The following is an 18,017-nucleotide window of genomic DNA, read 5'->3' as shown; positions in this document are numbered from 1 at the left end:
GGAAACTGTTCCAATATCTTAAATGCTCACAACTTTTTCTGTTTCAGTAGAAGGTTGTACCTTGATTCTTACTGGGAAAATCAAGGCCATCTGATCAAGGTCACAGATCAACATCACTTTCTTCCTCATCTCCCCACATCTCTTCTCTCCCGCAGGACAGAGGGAGGTAGTGGGTCTCACCATGAGAAGGCTAATCCCCCACCTAGCCTCCTTCCTCTCTCTCATCAGTTCTCTCTGCTATTGTCTCCCTTCATGGGTCACCTTCCCTCTGGGGAAGCATCTCAGTTTGCCAGTCCCCTAAAAAGTAAGCAAAGCAAGCAAACAGGAAGAGTGAGACTGAATTTCCCACAATGGCATTATTCTATCACTGACTGCAAATCATTATTCCAACTCTTGCTTTCTGTGTCTTCTGGGTGATAGAGTCATTATGCCTTTGGGGTCTGGTGCCACCACTCACGGTCATGTTACCCTGGACAAATTGTGTCAATCTTTCGAAGCCTTGACCTTTCCATTTCCAATTTGGGGAGGAAAATAGCACCCACACCAAGGGGTTGCTGAGAGTCTCTAGTAAGCTAATTTGCATAAAATATTCAGCTCGGTGCCTGATCTGTGATGATGAGCTCTGAGCTCACAACACAGGGTACTTGTTGTTAAGATGATTCACCATCAGATTTTCTCAAAGGAAGTCTGCAGTGGACACTGCTTTCTGCTAGTCTTACTGCATGGTTCAGCCATTACCTGTATGGATTCTGCTCTCCCTGCCTAAATATTCCAAATTACTGACTCTGGAGCAAACTGCCTTCCTTGATATCCCTCCCCCAGGCTCCTCTGGGCTGTGTCCTGGTCCTCTTGGCCATTCCTTCTTTCCATTTTCTGCTCTTCACAGGTGCATCTCCATGCCCTTGACTCCTTCTCATTCTTCCCTTCATCTTCCTTGGGGAACTTATCATCTGAAAGCTTGCAGATGCGTTCAGATACCTGCCAAGCTGACCTCCCTGGCCCCACTCCTTCCTCCAGAGTCCCAGGCTTTCCTTCCCAGACAATGGCTGCCATCAAGAAGGTAGGATGGACCAGAGGGATTTGTAATTATGCAAAGGCTTGGGTGGCCACTTTTTGAAAGCTCACTTTTAAACAAGGCCAAACTTCATGAAAACCAAGGAACATAATATATGAACAGAACATGGATAATCCATTCTCAGTCCAGTAGAGAACAGACTCTACTCTCCTAGGCGTCCCTGAAGGAGAACTTGGCAGAGGCTGGGCTGGATGGCTTGTAGTGCCCTCCAAGCACATACTCTGCATCCATGACCTACTAGGATCTTGTGCACCTTACTTACATTTGACACGCTGAGAACCAAGTTTGTCTTGTGCCTCCCAGACCTGGACTTTCTAGAATGGTCCTTACACTAACAAAAGTACCAGAAGCTACTGTTGTGCAGGCTGGGATCCTCGATTCTTCCTGCTCCTCCATTTCCCCCACCCCCTTTTATCTGTACCCTCTGACGCTGTCCTGTAAGCCTCCTCATTCATTGTTCCTCTGCTCCAGGCGGGGTCTGCCTCGCGGTTTCCCTCCCTACCTCATGGTCGGGCCTGTGGGAGGCAAGCATGGTCTGTCCAGCATCCTTTCCCTCCTCTTCTGGCAATGTCTGGGCAGTGTTTCTAGAGGAAAGGCCCACCCACTCTGGGCACACGTGGAACCCCAGCAGTGTGCATGTGACTGGGTTCTGATCAGGAAGAACATCATGTCCTCCAGGAACCATGACCGATTAAGGAATGAGCCCCCATCCAAGTAGAGCAGTTGGAATCAGTGCCATTTCGTTCTGGGGCTTTCATTGGAACCACTGGAAATAAAAATATGCTCCTTGTCTGGAGGTGTTGAAGGGATCACATGTAAGCCCAGAAGTGCTACTGGTTATCTTGTCACCGCGATCCGTATGGAGAGAGGCAGAGAACGGGCCCTGGTGACATCCCACTGTGTCTGAACCCAACAGACAATGGCTTTTCCATTGTGCCACTTTGTGAAAACTAGTTGGATGGGGCTTTCTGTCTCTTGTGACTGAAAACATCCCAACGGACCCAGTTTCGGCCCACTTCTCCGCGGCTACCATGTCTTCTAAAAGAGCCCTTCTCAGCCTTTTTCTGCCACGAAGGCCTGCCGGGTGCCATGGCCACTTGCAACTCTCTCTCTCAGGTCCCTGCCATCCTAGTTGTGCTGGCTACAATTCCACACCCTTCTCTCTCCCTTAAAAAAGAAACTCAGAACATGAGTGGGAGTGACATTTTTATAGATAACCTTGTGTACTTGCTAATTGAGAGAAACAAGCCACTGACAGACTTCAAAACTTTATTTTTAGCAGCAGACTTCTTGCTGCCACATACCTCACAATGGACGCCATCACTGAACACCCTGTTCCTACATAGGAATCCGATTGCGTCATCTCTGTCTTCAGAACCTCCCTGGGAGTACTGGGAGCAAACTGAGAGAGACGCTTCTAACCATCCAACTCCACCACAACACCCCGTTCCCTTGCTCCAACATCCCGGCATTTGTAAAGTGAAATACAGCAGAAGACTATTCTTTTTCTTTTCTTTTCTTTTTTCCAAGAGACAAACATGAAACTTGGGAAAGAGAACACATTTTGTTCATTTGTTCATTCATTCACTCATTCAGGTGTTCGTGCTTGAGAGCCTTGCTGTGCCAGACTCTGCTTTGGATACTCAGGGAACAGACTGTGAGATTCCTGCCCTCCAGAAACCTACTGTCTAGGAGAGGAAGATGGAGAGAAAATAGGAAACAAAGAACCTACAGGCAGCAGGAAGTGCTATGCGGGTTTTTTTTTAAATTTTATTTTTTAAAAAAGACATGCTGATGAGACCTACTGTCAGTGAGATAGCAGGGAAAGCCTTCTGCACGAGTCAGGCCTGGGGTGGGAGCCACATGTCAAGAAAGAGCAGCCTTGGCAGCCAGTGGCTTTCAATGAAAACAGAAGAGGAGCCTCACTTACCACTTGGGACATTTCACAATCACTGCAGAATAATTTTCAATTATTATATTATATATTATTATAGTATGTTCAAATATTATATCATGATGTTATAATATTATTATAATTATAATACTAATATTCTGTTAGTGTTTAAAATCCTATTCTTCCCAAAGATACTCTTTTGAAAGGTCTTAAAAAGCTTCATGGAGGGGCTGGGGATGTGGCTCAAGCGGTAGCGCGCTCGCCTGGCATGCGTGTGCGGCCCGGGTTCGATCCTCAGCACCACATACAGACAAAGATGTTGTGTCCGCCGAAAATTAAAAAATAAATATTAAAAATTTAAAAAAAAGCTTCATGGAGAAGTACATTTTTCATTTTCCAACATGAAAACATAACTCTTCAATGGCTTTATAATGGAAAAAAGTTTTTCCTTTTCCCTACAGATGAATTGAGAGGAGTCCTAAGCCCTATGGCTCTGAGAGTCATCTGTAAGTGCAAGATCAAATATTAGGAGAAATTTTAGTCTCAGAGGGTAGTTTTTAAAAAGTAGGCAAGAAGCAGAAGTACAGCATACATTTTTTGGGAAGTGGTTAACATAAAGCACTGTCTTTAAAGTTATAAATCAGGACGTGGCACCCTAACCGACTCCTTAATGAGAGAAGTAATGGAGAAAAGCCAGAGTCAACTAGGTCCAGGAGCTCTGGAGTGGGAACAGTGAGGTCCATTCGTTAAGGGTAGTTCATGAGATTTGCTAAGAGACGGAATCTAAGTATGGTGTGAGGACCCCAAATTTTGTTCTCAACATTATTGTAAGACTTTAATGGGCTACCTGCCTGGGGCAGGTGGGTGACATTTCTCCCAGAAGGTTGGAGTGATGGATTCTATAAAGTGGCTGCATGTCCTGATGTCATGGTGGATTGGGATGTTTTGAGCTGCCTGTTAAGTAGGGTGGGTGAGTCCACAGCTCTGCAATCAGGACAGAGCTAGGTTTAAAATGAGGCTCCATCCAGCCCTTTCCATTGGTGAGACATTCCACCTCTCCCGGTCTTGGTTTCTTCATCTATAAATCTGGGGCTAATGCCCACCTCATAAGATAGCTGGTATTAAATGGTGTAGTGTGTGTACACACCCCACTTTAACATTAGGTACTTGCAAATGCTTAACAAATGGTAAGAATGTGGACCAAGTGAAATCAGCTCCAGGATGCACCAGAACCACGAAGAAATCAGTGTGTTAGGAAATGACAGCTGATCACAATGGCTCACGACTACATTCAAAAGAAACAGCCTTCATGTGAGTGTCTGCCTGGGTTTCAAATCACAGATCTGTGACATGTAACACTTTGACTTTCCCTCTTTTCCTGGGCAATAATCTTGAAAAAAAAAGAGGAAGCAACAGGATTAAAGATGAAGACATATTTTGAAACAGCTGATCCCTGATGCTCTCATCTTTTCCAAGGCAAAGCATTCTTTCTCCTTGTAGGAAGAATCATAGCAGCCACCACCTCGTACAAGCACAGCCACCCACACACTCACACACAGAGAGCCAGGGCTGGAGAAGACTGATGTGTTTCTAAAGTGGAAAAAAAAAAGTCTTGCTGAGACAGAAACAAGAGGGAATCAATTCCGGTTTTATGTGTCACATACATAAATAAATAAGGCGCTATCAAATGTTTAAGATGGGCCTACTCTGATTTACAATCCATCAACTTCTGCTATCAAAACATTTAGCGAGGCTGTGAGACTACAGGGATTTGTTATATTGACAATTCCCGGTGTAACCTTTTCATTTCTCTCCTTGTGGGGATCCGTGCACACTCCATCTTCCTGGAGCCGGGAGGGGAGGGAGATTTCTGTGTTCCCCAAGCAGGGAGCAGGGTGAGACAGGGCTTCCTTTTTCCCTCCCACTCCCAGCCCCAGCCCCCAGACCATCCTCTGCATCCCCAAACCCACAGCTTTCTCCTAACCCCTTTCATCTCCACCTAGATAAAGGCTGAGGGTTCACCCTCCTTCTCTGGTAGAAGGTCTTCCACAGAGCCATTCACCCAAGCCAGGGACACCCTGACAAAACCACACAGGTTCAAACCACATCCAAAGGCTATGCTTCTGCATCTCTTTGCCTTGGTCCTAGGGTGTGGGAGGCTGAGAGATGGCCCCGAAGATGCCCAGGTTCTAATTGCTGTAACCTGGGAATGTCACTTTGCATGGCCACGGGGCTTATGACAGTGTGAAGGCTCTTGAGATGGAGAGACCATCCTGGACCATCCAGGACACAAGAGGGAGGCAGGAGGAGCTGTGACTACAGAGGAGCGACCGGAGATGTGATGCAGGAGCAGATGTGCCCCGAGGCCCTGCAAGGACAGAGAAAGGCAGCCACAGGCCACGGAACTCAGGTAGCTACTGGCAGCTGGAAGAAGTGAGAATCCTCCCCCAGATGTCCAGAGGACATGTCCAGGGAATCTGACCTTTACTGACCCCAGTAAAAGAATAAATGAATGATTTTGTGAGCCACTAGGTTTGTGGTGATCTGTTTCAGCAGCCACAGAAATATAAACACAGTGGGGATGCTGAGCCTGGTTGCAGCCTGTGGGATTCCTGAGGCTCTGCCCCACCTCAGGAAGCTCCTCCCTGCTTCTAGAGGCCCCTCCCACCAGCCCTGGTGATGCTGAGCCCCTGCATCTTAAGATTCTGCACAGAGCTAGAACTCCCACAGGACCCACCAGGCCCAGGCCACTGCTGCTGCCTTCAGCGGCCACAGAATTGCCACAGCTGGGATGATTACCTCTGCTCTGGATCTACCTCCAAATCAGGTTCAAGATTTATAACCTCGTTCCCCAGGGCTACTGCCCTGGTCCAAGTCACCCTCGCCTCTCCTCGGGGTCTCCTGCCTGGTTTCTCTTGGCCTGAGTCATGTCCCCTCTGCTCCCCTTCATTTATTCTCCAGGAAGAAAAAAATGTGAAATAAAAGTGGGAGTCATGTCTGCTGAATATGCTGGTCCTCAGGCCACACCACAGAGTCATGGTACCAGAACCTCAGCTTGGGACAAGCTGTCTCTCAAGTTCTCCAGGAGATGCTGATGGCAGCTGGGTGGCAACCCCTGCCTGGAGTCTCCCAGAACACAGGGAGAAATGACTAGGTGCCTGCTGGATACTCTGGCGACACCCAGGGGTTTAGACACGTGCTCTGGGGGGTTGGAGGACTTTACCCTGAGGCTGTTAGAACCAGGCCTGTTTCTCAGTTGACCTAAGAAATATCTTCCTTGTCATTTTCCAGGTCTACAGTGAGGATCAAATGTGATGATAGGGGCAAAGTGGCGCATGCTTTCTCTGGTCTCCTCCCTCTCTCCTTCCTTCCTTCCTGTTTTTAAAGGCCATATAAGTGATGATTGTTGCTATGGTTACAAGGTGTCCCACCCCACTCAGTTCATCGATTGGAAACTTTATCCCTGAATTCATATGTCAATAGAATTTGGAGGTGAAACCTTTGGGAGGTAATTTGTATTACATGAAGTCATAAGGATGGGGCCCCACGGTGGCATTGGTGGCCTTTTAAGAAGAGGAAAAAGAGACCTAAGCTAGCATAACTTCTGTCTCACTATGCGATGCCCTCTGCCATTTTATGAGACAGCAAGATGATCCCGACCAGATCCTGGTACCATCCTTTTGGACGCCCAGAACTGTAAGACGTAAGTTAATCACCCAGGGATAGGGAGAGGTATTTAGTTGTAGCAACAGAAAATGAAGTAAGACAAATGTCTTGTGGTAGGTCACTAAACGGTGGCAGGTTTGTCTCTGGGCCCAAGTCTAACAGAGAAAAATGTGAGGTCTCAGGCACAAACTTCAGCCTTTCCCACACAGCCAGCAGGGCACCACACCTGCGTAAAGGCCTGTGGTTCCTGGAGGGTGCAGGTGTAGGCTCCTGTGTATTGCTGCACCCTGATACTACTAAATAGCTTTGGTCAGGCAGGGCAAAACCCAGAACTGTAACCTGGACACAATTCCCTCAGCCTCATTCATTTTATAAGTGAGGAAACTGAGACCTGTGAGGTGTCATGGCCCACACAAAGGTATCCAGGCTGGGGGGCTTTTGGCATGGCCTCTGGTATCCCATTGGAAGGTATGCCCTCCTGGATCTGGAGTGGCCCTCATGCCAGGAAGAGTAGCCATGCCTGCACAGGGACCAGCTTTGGGCTGAGAGGATGATGGTTCCGGTTGACCTTGCTGGTGTGATGTCCAAGGTGGATGGACCAAGGAGCAGGGTGCCCCTGTGCCAGCCACCGCTCATGGGCCTGACCATGCTCCTGCACCTCTCTTACCCCTCTTTGTTTTTTTAGAAGGGTTCTGAGTGACATGCTTAGCATGGAGCAGAAAATGGGAAGAAAGGTCTTTTTTAACGACCATCTTCATCATGAAGGCAAAATTCTTCCCACGTCTGAACAGTGTGGAAGGGTTCCAGGAAGGTACCATTTTTATTTAAACTTGGAAAAGAACCTTTGGGGCTGCCCAGGGTTTCACAACACCTCTTTCACATTTCTAAGCAGTTCTGTCAGCTGCTGCCCTTTTGCAGAAAACCACCATCTGCTTGATCCTTTTGGCCAACAGACCTCCCGTTTCTCTGCACCATCGACAACAGCGGCTCTGCTGACAGGAAGCAGCAGCCTCAGGTCCACTGTGCACCGCAGCACAAAGCTTTTTTACATGCATCCACTTGCAGAAGCCTCATCACCTCGAGGAGCAGAGCAGGAAATACCAGAGCCTCTGTTTTCCCCTGAGGCCACAGAGGCTGTGAAGATTTTCTTCAGTGATCCATCTCAGAGCCTCCATTACACCTGCTCTCTGCTGGCAACTTCCGGTTTGCACAAATGAGTAACAGGAAGGCTGTTACCTTCCTGTTGTACAAATGGGAGATAGAGTGCTGAGCTGACCTGGAGACCAAAGCCAGATCCGCCTTTGGCCCCCGTGGTTTCAAACAGTATTAGTCAATAACAAACAACCACATGGCATCCATAGCTTTTTATACGTTAGATTTGGACTAGCCCCTGCTGTATTATCTAGGTCATACTGACAGAGTGCCAGCTACGGGCACAGAAGGGCAGGAAGCAAAACAATATTGAGTAGATTTTTTTTTTTTTTTCAGACAGGAGAGACATGACTTTGTAAGCACAATGCTCCATCCTTTTCCAGAGGAATCCCCAACTGTCAGCCTTAATGTACTAATGCACTGTGACTCCGGGAAAGGAAGCTTGGCCAGCACATGAAGAGACACATGAAGATACACGTTGATGGAGATAAAGAGAAAACTGCACTGAGGGGATGGGGGGTTACTTTCGGGCCGATGGAGTGGATAAGAATCATCAAGGGGCACTTGCTGATAAAGGCGGGAAGAGGAAGAAATTCCAAGTCACCATGCCCAGGGTCATGGGAGAGGAGTTGGAAAAATGCTGTAATAGCTAGCTTGTGTGATGGAGGGACCATCTCTGAGGTGAAAGGCTATGTTGGCCTCCCCCCCTTCATTTGTTTCATGGGGGAAATAACAGAAGTGATTACTCACAGATGGTTGTGGGATTCAAATAATACGGTCAATTGAAAAAAGTGCATAACACAGTTTGATGGCTGGAAGCCTTTGGTTTATGTTAACTATGAGATAATAAGACCAACAATAACAACAACCACAGTATTACACACACACACACACACACACACAGGCCTGTCTTTATGACAAATCCAACTCTTCCCAAGCCAAGATGATCAGCTGGCTTCCTCATTTCTTCTCCCACACTATGGGGATACCAAGTGCTCTGTCGCTTGGGCTGACAAACACAAAGTCACCTTGAACACTCTCTGGGCCATCTTTCATGGTTGACCAGCATGTTCCAATGTACCTCCTGAGATGGTCTCTCTCCCTCAATGAGTCTAAACTCTATTATATGTTCATAACATTCCAGATAGTTCCACAAGAGTCCAAGCCTTTATCACATCTTGCGTGGATTACTGGGATGGAATGATATTCTTGCCTTTCACAATGTATTAATCCAGGTTTTATTACCATAATGAAATGTCTGAGGCAAGCTACTTGACAATAAAAGAGGCTTATTTTGGCTTTCAGTTCTGGAGGCCCAAGGTCAAGGACCTGTATTTGGTGATGGCCTTTTGGCTGGCAGTCTCAGGGCATCACATGACAAGAGACAGCGAGTGCATGGGCCTCTGTGAGTCTCTTTTGGTCTCTCTCTTCCTATAAAGCCACCAGGATTCAATCATGAGGGCACCAGCCTAATGACCTTATCTAATCACTTTTCAAATTTAATCCACCTCTAAACTCCAAGTCGGATAAGGTTTCCGCCCTCATGATACCTCACCAGGGGGGTTAAATGGCCACACAGAAGCCGTGGGGCTCTCCAACCATTGCACATGCTCTTCCCCATTCCAGCGTGTCTTGTGCCTGCTGCCAGGAAGTTTGTCCCAGTCTCTGACTTTTCCCATCCCCCTTTCCAGGCATGACCTGTGGAGCCTCCCTGTTTTCCACCAAGTCCCTCCCAACTCATCCCTTGAACTCTCAGGTCTCCTAAGTCACCGATCCAAGGCTCCTTCCCAGCCCCACAGGCTCTTCTTCCTGAACCTTCTGCTCCACAGGCTCTCTGCCTCTACCCCTCACTCTTGCCAAATATCTGTTGACCACTTGCCCATGGGGCTTCTGGTCTAGGCCTGGGATGGACAGTGAACAGAGCAGAACAGTTTCCCCTGACAAGCCAGAGTCCCCCAAAGCAGGGCTGTTGGCTCTTAGATGCCCATGGTGGGACGTTCTTCCACTTGCTTGACACGTATCCCAGCACCACTAAGTGCCAGCCCCTGTCCTGGGGCAGGGGTGCTGGGAGGAGAGGGGGAGCCGGGCTTGGGGCTTCCTCTTGGAGTTTAGTTCTAGTGGAGGGAAGAGAGCATCAGGGAGGCGCTGATAATGCAAGTTTGCTGATGGGGACTGAGGAACGGAGCCAGGCGGGGAGAGGGCAGGGGAGGCAGGAGCACCTCTGGGCCCTGTCTGGGCCTACGGAAGCCACCGCTGGGAGAGGGCTCAGGTGTGTGGTAGGAACTGAGGTATGTCAGAAATGCCTGTCTGTCTGCCTGCCACCCAAACCTGCTCTCTATCTCCACAGCCTGATTCCTAAGGCAACAGGACGTGGAGCCTCCGGTGCTCATCCGTTCACTCATGATGTCACGATGTGACCAGGTCTCAGGTGCAGCTCTAACTTGTGAAGCTGCAAAGGTGAATAATGTCCCCTAATGCCGTGGCAGGCTGAGTAATGCCCCCCACCCCCCGCCCAGAAAGTGCCCAGGGCCTGATGCCTAGGACTCAGGAATTTTCTCCTCTACCACATAAAGGGCTTTGCAGACGAGATTCAGATGAGGATCTGGAGTGCGGGGACCATCCTGGCTGATCTGGGTGGCTCACGTGCCAGCATTGGTGTCTACTTAGGAGGGAGGTGCCGCAGTCTGGCTGGGCACAAATCACGAGCCACTGAAGCAGGAACAAACTTTATTTTTAAACTGCAGGAAAACACTTCACACAGCTCCCGGGGAATCCTCCCGAACGCCACGAGGCTTGTCCAGGAACCCCCAGCCGGAAATATCTCTCCCGGAAATCCCTCCTCCTGCACTTCCCCAACCAATGGGAACTCTCGGGGAATCCCCGGAAATCCCCATGAGAACTCCAAAATAGTGCGGGAACTCAAAAGTTGCGGCAGAGGCGGATAGTAATGCCTTGCCTGTCAATCAATACTGTTGGCAAAATGCCAGGGGCCATACAGACTCGGCCGTGGCTCTCAGCAGGGAGGCAGAGGGAGATTTGCAAAGAGAGAAGGCCGCGAGACACAGGCAGATGGAAGCAGGCAGTGACAAGATGCCCAGCTGCTGATCTGAAGATGAAGGAGGGGGCTGAGAGCCCAGGGAACGCTGCTGCAGATGCTGACCGAGGCCAGGAAACCATCCTCCCCCAGGGTGCGGGGGGGGGGGGGGTGCCGCCTTCCTGTACCTCGCCCCCTGAGGCCCTCCTTGGACAGCTGGCACAAACTGGAGCACAGCTCAGCCGGCCTACAGGTGGTTCAGCACCATCTGCACACACCGTGGCATCAGGCCATGGAATTCTTCTCACGTTCCCCACCATCCTGACCCAGCAGCTGGACAGAGAGCAGCATGGCCTTTTAAAGACTCAGTTACAGCAGCCATACCGTCTGGACTCTCCAGGAGCTCACTACCCCGCCCAGAACACAGTCTTTAAGAAACCACACAACTAGTACCTGGGGACAAGGAGACACCCACTGGACAGGATGACTTTCCCAGGGAAGGCTTTTCTCCAGGGCAGGGCTCTCGGCCTCTGCTCCACACTGTGGGCAGCAGGGGAAGAGTTCAGGTAGCCTAGTGCTCCGGCCACAGCTCCCACCCATGAAGCCCGATGCTCTGTGAGTGGGGACCATAAATGTATACATGTTTAAAAAGCGCTCAGAGGGTTCCAATGCACAGTTTGAGAAGCACTGGTGTCAGGCCAGCCGCTTCCCAGGAAATCTGAGTTGGGGTGCCCTGGGTGTGGCTTTTATGAAGGACATTCTGAGATGAGCGATCATTTCTATTCTGTTCCCCCGAACAGATGTGTTCATAAATCTGGGCTGTTGTCCCCTAGAACAGTTGCCAGGAAGCCCTGTCCTTTCTGTTTGTGTCCCCTTCCCCCACACCCATTGCCCTGCTAATTGGGACCATAGTCTCCCAATTGACCTTCCACTCTGTCCCTGTCATTGGCTCAAGAAACAGATCATGGCATGCCACTCATTCCTCTAAAGCCCTCTCTGGCTCCCCAGTGCTCCCCAGACTCTCCAAGTCCCTTGGTTTGTCTTTACAGCCTGCTGAGCAGGGCTCCCCTCCATCCTAGTGTGTGCTGGCTCTCTCTGAACCTGCCCCGCCCTCACCCACCTCCAGGTCTCACTTTAGCTGTTCCCTCTACCTGGAATGACCCTCTCTCCAAAGTCTTCCTATCAAAGTCTTGCTCAGATCCTTTCTCCTACAACCATCCGTCCAGATTCCTCTGTCAGATCCTTTACTCCCTTCTCTACTCTCAAAGAACACGACTGGAACTCTTTGCTGAGGTCTATCCATTACCTGTGCAGGTGTTTGCTCCCTCAGTGGGGGAAGAGCTTACTTGGAGCCAACACCTTGTCTTTGTCATCACTGTGTCTTCCACGTGCTGAGCATGGGGCCTGCTCTTCAGGCGCTCAGTCAGCACCTGCTGAATGTCAACCACCTGCCATGACTTCACCCTCTCCCCAGCACATGCCCTTCATGCCTGTCGCAATGTGCAAAGGTCAGGCCCACCAAGAACCTCATTCAGCAATTATTTGACTTGAAGGGGAACACGTGCCGAGTCTCACCCAAGTCAGTTTAATTCACTCCAAAGTGGTCTTGGAGTAAAGACCCTAATCTCAAGTGCCGGGAAGCCAGTCAGATACTGAGACTGCTTTTTTACAGCCAACTGGGACAATTCCAATGGGATCCCTCTTTTCCTCTCTCTAGGAGTTCTTATTACAGCCGACAGTCATCTTCTCTATATTTTTCTTAATAATAGGATGGTGCCCACTCCCTTTCAAAGGAATTGATCTCCTGTATTCTTAGCAGCAGAGGTGATTACAGCAGTAACCCTCAACACCTTGGAGACCACATCCCAAGACATGCAAGTACCCGGTCACTTAGGATCAAGGGCCACAAGACATGGGTATGTTCTATCTTCTGCTTTCTCTGTCTGGTTACTGGCTGTTCATTGACTGGTCAACTAGTTTGTTCATTCATTCATTCATCCACCCATCAAATAAAATATGTAATGAGGGCCTGTGTATAGCTTCACGGTTCTGGGTTTGGGGACTCCTGTACTCTGGATCTTATATTTTAGAGCACACCCTGCTCTTACCTAGGCCTGGATTATGACCCTGATAGAGACAGACTAGAAAAGAGATAGCATGAGATCAGGCTTTGGCACCAGCTTACCTTTGCTCACCACCTTTCATAGGTTGAATTGCATCTTCCCCTTACAAGATATATCCAAGTCTTAATCCCCAGCCCCTCAAAATTTAAATGTATATGAAAATAAGGTCTTTATAGAGGTAACCAAGTTAAAACCAAGGGTATAGAGGTAACCAAGTCCAATATGACTAGTGTCCTTATAAAAAGGGGAAACTTGGATGCAGAGATAGATAAACAGAGAAGGAAGATGATGTGTAGAGACAGGAAGAAGATGGCAGCTATAAACCATCTTCAGAAGCTAGGAGATGGGTGTGGAAAGATCCTCGTCTAAGACTTCAGAAGGAGCAGGGCCCTGTGGGCCCCTTGATCTTGAACTTCTAGCCTTTACACTGGGAGACTACAAACTTCTTCCCAGCTTGTACTTTGTTTTGGCCACCGTGGGGAATTCATATGCCACCCAGAGCCTCCTTGGAGTCAGCAGCTGGACCACCCAGAGGCGACCATGCTTGTAGGAAGCCCAAGCACCTACGTGGAGAGATAGGTGCTCAGCCAGTGCCGGATATTCTAGCCCCATCTCAGCTGAGGTCTCCGAGACAAACTGGAGTGTAGATGAGCCATGACTGCTGCAGTCTGATCTACTCAGAGTTTTAAGATATGATAACAACACATTTCTGTTTGCAAATCCAAGTTCTGGTGTAGTTTTATGCAGCTGAATTTAACCAGAGCAGAGGGGACCTAAGAGTCCAACCAGGTGCTTAAGGAGATGCTCTGTGTCTGGACTTGGAGTCTGACAAGGCCTGAGAGATACTGAGGAAAGGTTGAGGGGCAGAAGGAGCCTCTTGACTGACTCTGTTAGGGGGATAACAGGCAGAGGCCCAGCAGCGCCCCCCCAATACTACTGAGAACAGCTTTGTGCCAGGTGGTCCTGGGGGGTCTTACTTTACCTTCCCTTGGAAGTTTCACAGGAAACTGAAGCACGGAGACAATGACTAACGCACCAAGGACCAGAGCTAGTACGCGGCAGAGTTGGAAATTTAGATGGAAGCTCCTAAGGCTGGGTTTTTGAAGGAAGCCAAAGGAATCAAAGCTGGGGTGACTTGACCCAAGAAGAAGGAGCCAAAGTGAAGCCCAGTTATTCCAAGGATTCCTCAAAATGGCTGCCACATGGTTCACCTGGCAAGCCTAGAAGGTTCCAGCCACCAACCTGCAGATCTAACAGCTTCTTGATTCCACAGGAGCAATGGCTGTGCAATGCTCTGCCAAGAGTTTTCTGTAGGACCGAGAGATTGACTCTCGACAAGCCCCAACATCTGCTGACTTTGTACATGGATATATTTAGGGGGAGAAGAGTTTTTCTTTCAGTTTCATAACACTTAAAAAAAAATCCCGCCTGTCCTATTTTTTTTTTTCCTTTCTTTCTTTTTTTTATGGACTCATAAGTGATGTTGCCATTCTTTCCATAGCAACACACTAGGAGACTGGCTCTGTTTTGCTGGGAGAAGTCTAAGGAGGACTCAGGAGGCAGGAGAAGAAAATGTTGGGTGGTGTTGGGAGACATTTCTAAAACGTCAACACCCAAGACCAGTGCAGGAGAGGCCTCTAGTCACTCTAGTAGAGAGAGCTGCCAGGGTCATCTCAGCTGTCTGCTCCCGTCCTGCATGGAGGGGATGGCTTCTGCATTAAGGCGGAAGGTTCTGGAGGCCTGGTGTATTTGCTCCCAATCTCTCATGGCCCTGGCCCCTCTGCTCTTTCTGAAGTTCTCCCTTTTTTCGATTCTCTTCATCCTTTCGATGACACAGGGAGTCAGCTTCAAACGAGGTGACTGTCCTCACCACTTCCTGTTAGTATCAGTTCATCTCTATTTTTCCAGCTTTGTTGAGGTGTAATTGACAAATGAGAATGGTTTGTATTTAATGTGTACGATTTGCTGTTTTGATATAGGTACACACTGTGACATAGTGCCACACTGACACTAACCAACACAGCCATCCTCTCATGGAGTCACCACCGGTATTAAGATCTGTGGGTCCAGACCCTGGGGGAAGTGGGGGTGGGGAGGGAAGGAGGAAAGCTAGCCTGTCCCTCTGGCTTTTCTCCTATCCCCTCCCCTACTCCACCTGGCCAGCTCTTTGACATAAGTCATCTCCTTTTACCCTCGCGATGTCCCTGTGGCAGGGACACTCCTATCTCTATCTCCTTAGGAGATTTTCTGAATCCGAACCCGAGAATCCAGAAGGTACCAGCTCTAAAAGCAGGCAGCTGGTTGTAAAGGTCAGTGTCTGTGGTTTGGTACCGTCCACTCTGCCTCCGTGGAGCTCAGCCAACTGGGCCTGCAGACCAGAAGCCAGCACCTCCCCTCGGGGTGACATGCGTCCATCAGATCAATCCTGCCCTTGTCTTGCAACGTGACCTCCTGCCTCTCATTTCTATCCTCCGAGAGCCTGCTGCAGTGAACTGGGGGCATGTGGCACACAGAGACAGGAAGTCATCCAAAAATAACATTTCTGAAGACGACGCAATGACACACAAACAAACACAGTAAAAACTGAAACTACCACAGAGCGTAGGATTGCATGTATGTGACATTGGGGGAAGGTGACAGCACAGAGACAGAAATCAGTGGTTTCCAGGGGCTGAGGGTGGGGGAGGACTCGAAAGAGCACAAGGGAATTTGAGGGATGATGGGATGGTTTTCTATCTTGATTTTGGCAGTAGTTGTTCAACGACATGGTTTAAAAAACTCATAGAATTATACATAAAAAACAGCACATTTTGTGGTATGTAACGTATTCCTTGATTTTAAAAAAGTAAAAAAAAAAAAAAAGAAAAGAAAAGAAAAAATCCCCACACTCCAAAACTTCAAACCCTTGGATACATGTGACAGTATATTTGATAATCCCGACTGTTGTAAAATGAGTTGTTAACATATAATTGGCAAATAAATAAAAATTGTATGGTCATCCTGTGGTATCTGTAGGTAACTGGTTCCAGGACCCCTCATGGATACCAAAATCTGTAGATGTTGAAGGTCCATATATAAAAAGGTGCAGTATTTGCATAAATCCTACACATAACCTTCTGCTCACATCTAGATGACTTGTAAGACCAAACCCACTATAAATGCTATGTAAGTACTCATACTTAAATTGTTTAGGAAATGATGACAAGAAAAATAAGCCTGTACATGTTCAACACAGATGCAATTTTCTTTTGGAATATTTTTGAGCCACAGTTGGTTGAATCCATGGACACAGAACCCAAGGATATAAATGCTGTTTGCACATCTTTAAGATGCACAGCCTGAGGCCTCTCAAGCTACAACAGGAATATTTACAAAGACACGCAGATGATATTAACACTGGCCGTCGACAGGTGTAGGCATTACTTATGATTTTTATTTTCTTTTTGATTTTCTTCCACAATTTCTACAATAATGTGGATTATTCACTTTAGAATCAGAAAAATGGTTTTACTTTGATTTAGGGGAGAAAATCTTGGACATGCCACAAATCTCAACCCAGAGGCAAAATCTGACAACATCAATCACCTCTGAGGGTTGTCACTATGATTCAATAAGACAATGGATACGAAAGTACTTCATAAATTTCAAGATAAAGCTACACAAAGATGCAGCTTGACTAGTAATTACAAGCATCTTCTCAGAGCTGAGAATTTCTTCCTTTCTTTTTTTGGTACCAGGAATTGAACCCAGGGGTGCTTATTCATTGAGCCACATCCCCAGCCCCATTTTATGTTTTACTTTGAGACAGGGTCTCATCAAGTTGCTTAGGGCATTGCTAAATTGCTGAGGCTGGCTTTGAACTTGCAGTCCTCCTACCTTGGCCTCCCAAGTCACTCTGTCATTTCTTAATCCAGTGGTGTCCAATCATGGTGCCAAGACATGCTCATGTTAGTAAGAGCTTAGAGTTAGCATATGACTGGGGGGGGAGAGAGAGAGAGAGAGAGAGAGAGAGAGAGAGAGAGAATATGAGCTATCACTCAACAAATACATGTAAAATAAATAACTGTTATGCTATGCCCCACGTGATAGCAAAAAAAAAAACAAAAAAAAACACACACATTCCTAGAACAAATGCCTTCCTCAGACTGCTATCAGGTAGATCTTTGAACCTGTCAATCATACTCAGTGCCCTGATTGTAAATCCAGCATGTTGCCAAAGGAACATTTGAAGAAAGTTAAGCTGTGCACCTCAAGCAGCCAACCGTCCAAGGAGCAGAGATGAGCAATGAATGCACAGTGGCAAGTGCAAGGGGAACTGGACTAAGGGAGAGTTTAGTGTGAAATGTGGTAGTGGGCTGCGGATTGAGAGGACTTTCTTAGTTGGTGTGTGTGGGGGACTACAGCAGAACCCCTAAGGCCAGGAAGCAATCGATGTTAAAAATGAGGTGGAAGGATATTTCAAGGGGAAGAGTTTGGGGCAAAGGTTAGCAAACCGTGGCCCGCCTCCTGTGTTGTAAATAAAGTTTTATTGAAACACAGCCATGTTTATGATAGTTTCACACATCAGCAATAAAGTTGAGTAGCAGCAACAGAGATCTTGCAGCAGTTCAGCCTAAACTATTTACGAATGAGCCCTTTACAGAAAAAGTTGGCTGACCCCTAGTCCAGGCAAAGACACCAAAGACTAAGTAAACTGCGGTCTTTGCTGAGAACCAGGTGGGACGTGACCTGAGTTTAAGAGAAGCAGTGGGATGGGATGGCAGAACTTGTTGGAAAGACAGAGGTCCTGGGGGTCTGAGCAGTGCACAGTGGGTCCTGGTGGGGCTGTGAGAGTCCCCTGCAGTGGCTCTGACATTCTGTGCAAGGCTGGGAGAGGTTGCCTTGGTGGGTACAGTAAAGCAGAGGGGATGTGAGGGTGAGGACCCTGCCTGCTGGCACCCACCCACCCGTCCCTCAGGTGGCTTTGGCTCTTCCCACAGTCTGGCGTGCTGGGGAGGCAGCAAGGGGTTCTGCCAGGATCGCAGAGCTGACAGGGAATGAAAGATGCTGGACTCCAGCTTTCTCCTCGCCTTT

At 48.2% G+C, this 18,017-nt stretch overlaps 1 protein-coding gene across 2 annotated transcripts in view; it reads right to left on the bottom strand.

Moving 5' to 3' along the window:
• Positions 1–18,017, bottom strand: part of Zhx2 (zinc fingers and homeoboxes 2) — a 94,927-nt gene that overhangs the window by 29,528 nt on the left and 47,382 nt on the right. Inside the window, exon 2 of one of the 2 annotated variants that reach the window (XM_048802074.1) lies at positions 16,821–16,920. The exons of the other annotated variant lie outside the window; for it this stretch is intronic. The gene's annotated coding sequence lies outside the window, so the exon portion shown is untranslated. The remainder of the gene's footprint in view (positions 1–16,820; positions 16,921–18,017) is intronic. 2 annotated transcript variants of the gene reach the window in all.

Source organism: Marmota marmota, unplaced genomic scaffold (assembly GCF_001458135.2).
Source record: "Marmota marmota marmota unplaced genomic scaffold, marMar, whole genome shotgun sequence".
Taxonomy (NCBI): Eukaryota; Metazoa; Chordata; class Mammalia; order Rodentia; family Sciuridae; genus Marmota; species Marmota marmota.
The sequence above is the reverse complement of the archived record's forward strand: the minus strand, read 5'-3'. Positions and strand labels throughout refer to the sequence as shown.